The sequence below is a fragment of the Palaemon carinicauda genome, chromosome 16 (assembly GCF_036898095.1).
Source record: "Palaemon carinicauda isolate YSFRI2023 chromosome 16, ASM3689809v2, whole genome shotgun sequence".
NCBI lineage: Eukaryota > Metazoa > Arthropoda > Malacostraca > Decapoda > Palaemonidae > Palaemon > Palaemon carinicauda.
The window spans coordinates 124,254,211-124,261,782 of NC_090740.1; the positions used below are offsets into that span (position 1 = coordinate 124,254,211).

Sequence of the window (7,572 nt, forward strand, 5' to 3'; positions counted from 1 at the left end):
CTAGTGTTAGAAGAATTTTTATAGCTTTTTTGTTTTATTTTTTTATCAAATTATAGAACAAAAATCTTATATTACCTTCTTCCCTTTTCAGATAGCCAGTAAAATGCAGCTTCAGCTAAGAGGATGGTGTTCCTGTTTGATGTTTTCATTGGATAAGCTGGTCACATATTCAGTAAGTAGCCTACATTGGTAGCCCATTATAATGTTACATTATAGGTTAAAATAGTCTACAGACTATGGTTTTAGAATATTACTAACGTGCTCATTTATAAATATTTCATAAAACTACATTTATAATATTCCAAATCCTATTTTCCCAATTAGTATCTGATGTACAAATGTTTTATTATTATTATTATTATTATTATTATTATTATTATTATTATTATTATTATTATTATTATTATTATTATTTTATTATTATAATCATTATTATTAGTATTATCATTATTATTATTATTGTTATTATTATTATTATTATTATTTGTATTATTATTACAAGCTAGGCTATAACCCTAGTTGGAAAAGCACTCGTTTGCTTATCACACATCTACTACTACCACCTTTATACCATTAAATTCTATTCACACTGCTTTTTCTTTGTAATGACCAAGGAGATAGTCCTCGCTCTTATTTTCAACCATTATAGATTATTTTCATTTCATCATAGAGAACTTAAATCTTATTTATTTGAAAGTTCTTTATTCTCACATTCAGGGAGGGTCGTCTCACGGTCTATATCCAAGACCTACAGATAGACTCTTTCTGTATTATTATTATTATTATTATTATTATTATTATTATTATTATTATTATTATTATTATTATTATTATTATTATTATTACTTGCTTAGTTACAACCATAGTTGGAAAAGCAGGATGCTATAAGCCCAGGGGCTCCAACAGGGAAAATAGCCCATTGAGGAAAGGAAACAAGGAAAAATATAATTTAAAAACAGAAACAACATTAAATTAAATGTCTCATATATAAACTATAAAAACTTCAAGGAAATAATTGGAAGAGAAAGAAGATAGAATAGTGTGCCTGAGTGTACCCTCTAGCAAGAGAACTCTAACTAAAGACAGTGGAAGACTATGGTATCCCAACAGATTACTAACATACAAATTGTATTCGTATTTGTACCGAATTCACATGCATCACTATTGTCGTTACTGCCATAGTTACTACATCGTTGTAGCATCTAGCGTGAACTTCGCACGCATGCACATTGCAGAACTTCACCTTGAAGTTCCCTGAACGGAGACAAGCTCCACCTTGCAGTACGACATTTTTCCCTCTCTTCGTCTCAACTAGCTCACGTCGGCAGTTCGAGCTCATCTTCACTTAATTAGAAAGCCGCCGTGTTATTGTTTTGTAGTCGAAGCACGATTGCACGTCGGCTTACGTACCCAACCTCACGTGGTCTGCACGGGAAACATAAGTTTTCCTTACTTTAATTTAAAATTATTGAAATGCATGATTTTTCCGTTCTCTGCTATTTTTGAACAGTGCTATTTAGAAACTTAGTGAAATATTGTGTACGTACTAATCAGGATTTGGTAATTGACAGAACAATGCGTGAGATATTCGGATAAGGGTAAGTGAATTTAATTCATATTTATTGGTGTCTACCCTTTTTATAAAACGCTTTATTATTATTATTATTATTATTTTTTTTTCTATTATTATTATTATTATTATTATTATTATTATTATTATTATTACTTGCCAAGCTAAAACCCTAGTTGGAAAAGCAGGATGCTATAAGCCCAAGGGCTCCATTAGGGAAAATAGTCCAGTGAAGAAATAAGGGAAAATAAAATATTTCAAGAACATCAACAACATTAAAATAAATATTTTCTATATAAACTAAATTATAAAAACATTAACAAAACAAAAGGAAGAGAAACAAGATTGAATAGTGTGCCCGAGTATACCCTCAAGCAAGAGAACTGTAACCCAAGACAGTTGAAGACCATGTAAATTGCTTTATATCTCTCTTAACTTAATTGAATACTTACTATCTTCTATATGGAGATTGCTACTTGAGTACCTGTTGGAGTCTCTTTCGCCAAGTGATTTATTGTACAACTGTCTATTATTATCAAATAAATCTGTATAGCATTTGCGTTTTATATGTACTTCTAGCATTACAAAAATCAGTATTTCCATTTTTCTTACTCAATACAAAAAAGCAAGCGATCGTTTTTTATCATACTGCATTTGTTCAAGTATAATAAGGTTCCAAGGAAAATCAGGACCAGCAGTGGTCAAAGCCTGTGGAAGTCTGTGGATAAATGGTCAAGTAAATATAGAAAGATATTATGTTTTGCTGTCACTGAATATATATATATATATATATATATATATATATATATATATATATATATATATATATATATATGTGTGTGTGTGTGTGTGTGTGTGTGTGTGTGTATTTATACGTGTATATATACATATAAATGGGTATATGTATATCTATATAGCTTTGTATATTTACATATATATATATATATATATATATATATATATATATATATATATATATATATAGATGCATATATATACATATATATATATATATATATATATATATATATATATATATATATATATATATATATTTATGTATGTATAAACATTCATATAAAAAAATATACGTGTGTATGTATACACACATATTTATAATCTTCAGTGACACCTGTAACCAAGGAGATATTTCATAAGGTCTCCATGCCTACAACATAGACTGAAATTTTTGTATCTGCCTTTCCATTTATCCTCAGCTTTCCATGGTCTTTAACCACCGATAGCATTGGGATAGATTTCCTCTGAAGCATAATTGTACAATATATAAACAAATTCAGTATATCATAACAAAAAGCAAGTATGATTTTTGTAATACTGTAGAAAATTATTGGTATCGAATACTCAGTTGTTCAAGTAATCATGAATACTCAGCGTGGCGATAGAGACTTCAACAGGTACACAAGTAGCAATCTTTTTTTTCGCGTGGATACTTTTTCAAACTATCAAGTTTGAAAGAATAATTTGATTAATTATTGATAAATTATTTTAGGAGGAGAGTTAATGATAATACGAATAACCAACATTATTGGCGAATAAATTCAATTACATATGCGTCATATATAACTTGTGATGATTTTCTCAAATTATGACTATGCATAATTAATTTGAAACCTCTCGGTGATGATGACAGCCTACAATATGCCAGAAGTTTCAATTTAATTCATATATATCTTTATGATATTTTGTTCCCATATTTATTGAACCAGTTAAGATTGATGACAAGGTTAAATATATTGACCTATTGATTTATGTATTTCAGACTAATATGACTTTGATATGTAACTCGTGCATTAAACGAGTTCAAGTTTCTTTACCCGTTTACCAACTACCAAATTAATCTTTCCTCTGAACTGAGGAAAATTAACCTTTCCATTTTATCTTCAGAATTGTTTGTTCGTGAAGTTAACTAATACACAAATTGATTAAAAAAATAATCAAATAATATCATGAATAATACTGTAATACAAATTATATAATTATGTGAGAAAACAATTATGGAATATCATGAATCTGGATGTAATAGTAATTATATAATTTTGTGAAGAAAAAAATTATAATAATAATTATATAATTTTGTGAAAAAAAAATAATTAGGGAATATCATGAGTATGGAGACAATAGTAATTAATTTATATAATTTTGTGAAAAAAAAATAATTAGGGAATATCATGAATATGTCTAACAGTAATAATATCATTTTGTGAAAATAATTAGGGAGTATCAGGAATATGGATGTAACAATAATTATATAATTTTGTGAAAAAAAAAATAATTAGGGAATATCATGAATATGTCTAACAGTAATAATATCATTTTGTGAAAATAATTAGGGAATATCAGGAATATGATGGTAATAGTAATTATATAATTTTGTGAAAAAAAATAAAAAGGGAATATCATAACTATGGTAGTAGGTTGGCCAGGGCACCAGCCACTCGTTGAGATACTACCGTGAGAGAGTTATGGGGTCTTTTTGACTGGCCAGACAGTACTATATTGGATCCTTCTCTCTGGTAACGGTTCACTTTCCCTTTGCCTACACACACACCGAATAGTATGGCCTATTCTTTAATATTCTCCTCTGTCCTCATACACCTGACAACACTGAGATTACCAAAATTTTTCTTCACCAAAGGGGTACTGCACTGTAATTGTTCAGTGGCCACTTTCCTCTTCTAGGAGAAGGACTCTCCAAAATCAAACCATTGTTCTCTAGTTTTGGGTAGTGCCATAGCCTCTGTACCATGGTCTTCCACTATCTTGGGTTAGAGTTCTCTTGCTTGAGGGTACACTAGAGCACACTATTCCATCTTATTTCTCTTCCTCTTATTTTGTTAAAGTTTTTATAGTTTATATGGGAAATATTTATTTTAATGTTACTGTTCTTAAAATATTTTATTGTTTCCTTGTTTCCTTTCCTCACTGGGCTATTTTCCTTGTTATAGCCCCTGGGCTTATAGCATTCTGCTTTTCCAACTAGGGTTGTAGCATAGCAATTGATAATAATAATAAATGATAATAATAGTAATTATATAATTTTGTGAAAAAATAATTAGGGAATATCATAAATATGACTGTAATAATAATTATATAATTTTGTGAAAATAAAAAATAATTAGGGAATATCATGAATACGACTTTGATAGTAATTATATAGTATTGTAAAAAAAAAAAAAATTAGTTAATGAATATCATAGCTATGACTGTAATAGTAACTACATAATTTTGTGAAAAAATAAAAAATGAAGAGTGAAGTCAAAATATAAATTCGAAATAGATATAAAACTCTTATCATTCTAGATTTTGGAATTCCAAATGAATATTTTCTCCATAAGAACAAAACAAGCAGAGACAATCGATTCCAACCCCAATTTTTTGCAATCCAAATAGTCAAATTAACGCATGTACCTACTACAATGTTCATTGCCATTGCATCCATATATCGTAAGACATAAAATTGACATGATTACGCCAGTAACTAAGGTATTACTTCACCGGATGAATTATGTGTAACGCATCGTACTCTCAAATTATTCCGAATTAGCCTGGGGCCATAATTCTGATGCTCTCATTTGGATGATGGCTGTGCGGATTGCTTGGATGTTCGAAGCAGTAGCTCTGTTGTTGTTGTTGTTGTTAATATTATTATTATATTTATTATAATTATTATTATTATTATTATTATTATTATTATTATTATTATTATTATTATTATAATTATTATTATTATTATTATTGTTGTTGTTGTTATTTCTATTATTATTATTATTATTAATTATTATAATTATTATTATCATAATTTTTATTATTATTATGATTATTATTATTATTATTGTTGTTGTTATTATTATAATTATTATTTCTATTATTATTATTATTATTATTATTATTCTTATAATTATTATTATTATCATCATTATTATTATCATTATTATTATTTTTATCATTATTGAATTGTTTATATGCTCAAAGCAGAAGCTCTTATTATTATTATTATTATTATTATTATTATTATTATTATTATTATTGTTGTTGTTGTTGTTATTATTGTTATTGGGTTACCTGAATGCTCAAAGCAGTAGCTCTGTTATTATTATTATTGTTGTTGTTGTTGTTGGTTTGCTTGAATGCTCAAAGCAGTAGCTGTTTTTATCATAATTGTTGTTGTTGCTATTGTTATTATTGTTATTGGATTGCGTGGATGCTCAAAGAAGTAGCTCTGTTATTATTATTATTATTATTATTATTATTATTATTATTATTATTATTATTATTAGCTAAGCAACAACCCTAGTTAAAAAAAAAACCAGGATGCTATAAGCCCAAGGGCTCCAAATGGGAAAACGTGACAATTTTCTTATCCATTTATTTCAAAATCATCTTTCTTTTGTTCTCCCTATTAATTTCATATTTGTTCAAACCCTTCGTTCATAATCGAGAAATTATTTTTGTTCTTTCTCAGATATATGGCATTTTGCGTTTCTATATATCCGTAACTTTATTTCTAAGATTAACATAAATTTACTATTGGGACACTATTGTATAATGTCAATGACTTATGGACCAAAACATGACGAGAAAGGGCAAAGATGGTGAAAGATGATACTGATTTGATGTAACGGGGTTTATTTTGTCTCTATTATTCTTGATTGATTATGAGGTATCTGGCAACCTGACATTTGAGGTCATTGACGTCGACCATTATTCTTGAACTGACCTGAAATTATCCATATATGAATTCGACATTTATAGTTGAATTCACCACTAATCTATGAAGGCAACTTTATTCACGTTTAAAAACTAAAATGTAATTCCAGAAGAATCTTAAGATTGTATTTTTGATCAAAACTTTTATTCCCTGAGAAAATTTCAAAGCTTAACGTTGTCAATCACGATGGTTAGTTTTAGTAAATATGTAATCACTACTATGGGAAACAAAATTCTCTCTCTCTCTCTCTCTCTCTCTCTCTCTCTCTCTCTCTCTCTCTCTCTCTCCTCTCTCTCTCTCTCTCTCTCTCTCTCTCTCTCTCTCTCTCTCTCTCTCTCTCTCTCTCTCTCTCTCTCTCTCTCTCTCTCTCTCTCTCATAATGTTGTCAATTACGATAGCCAATTTTATTGAAATATGCAATTATTACTATGGGAAACAAAACTCTCTCTCTCTCTCTCTCTCTCTCTCTCTCTCTCTCTCTCTCTCTCTCTCTCTCTCTCTCTCTCTCTCTCTCTGATGAATATGATCAATATGGTCGAAAACATACAGATTTCAATAGCGGTCCACTTTATGCCATTGCAAATCACGGTGGTGTCTTAAACACACACACACACACACATGATTTAAGGGAGGAATCAGAGCATCAAGTGTCAAGCGGATGACATTCCACTCTCTGCCGCCAGTCGTGCTTACACAAGATCGCCGAGGCTACGGACGGTGGAACATTACTCGCATTCAATATTTGCCCGTTTTTTTTTCTTCTTTTTTTTCTTTTTTTTTATAATGTAATGAACTGTACTTGTTTGCTGAATGATTTATTTACTAATAATTGGGTTTAGCTTGGGCTGCTGAAGGTTTTCTTTTATTAATAATTGGGTTTATCTTGGTTTGCTGAATTTTTCTTTGTTGATAATTGGGTTTATCTTGGTTTGCAGAATTTTTCTTTATTGATAATTGGGTTTATCTTGGTTTGCTGATTTTTCTTTTTTACTAATAATTGGGTTTACCTTGGGCTGCTGAAGAGTGATTTTTTTTATTAATAATTGGGTTTAGCTTGGGCTGCTGAAGGTTTTCTTTTATTAATAATTGGGTTTATCTTGGTTTACTGAATTTTTTCTTTACGATTAATAGGGTTTATCTTGGTTTGCTGATTTTTCTTTTTTACTAATAATTCGGTTTACCTTGGGCTGCTGAAGAGTTTTTTCTTTATTGATAATTGGGTTTATCTGGGTTTACTGAATTTTTTCTTTATTAATAATAGGGTTTGTCTTGG

General features: G+C 29.0%; 1 protein-coding gene across 2 annotated transcripts in view; it reads left to right on the forward strand.

Annotated features, from left to right (window-relative positions):
* Positions 1 to 7,572, forward strand: part of LOC137655853 (zygotic gap protein knirps-like) — a 59,368-nt gene that overhangs the window by 31,372 nt on the left and 20,424 nt on the right. Inside the window, exon 1 of one of the 2 annotated variants that reach the window (XM_068390033.1) lies at positions 1,346 to 1,598. The exons of the other annotated variant lie outside the window; for it this stretch is intronic. The gene's annotated coding sequence lies outside the window, so the exon portion shown is untranslated. Of the gene's footprint in view, positions 1 to 1,345; positions 1,599 to 7,572 lie in introns of those variants that run through there. 2 annotated transcript variants of the gene reach the window in all.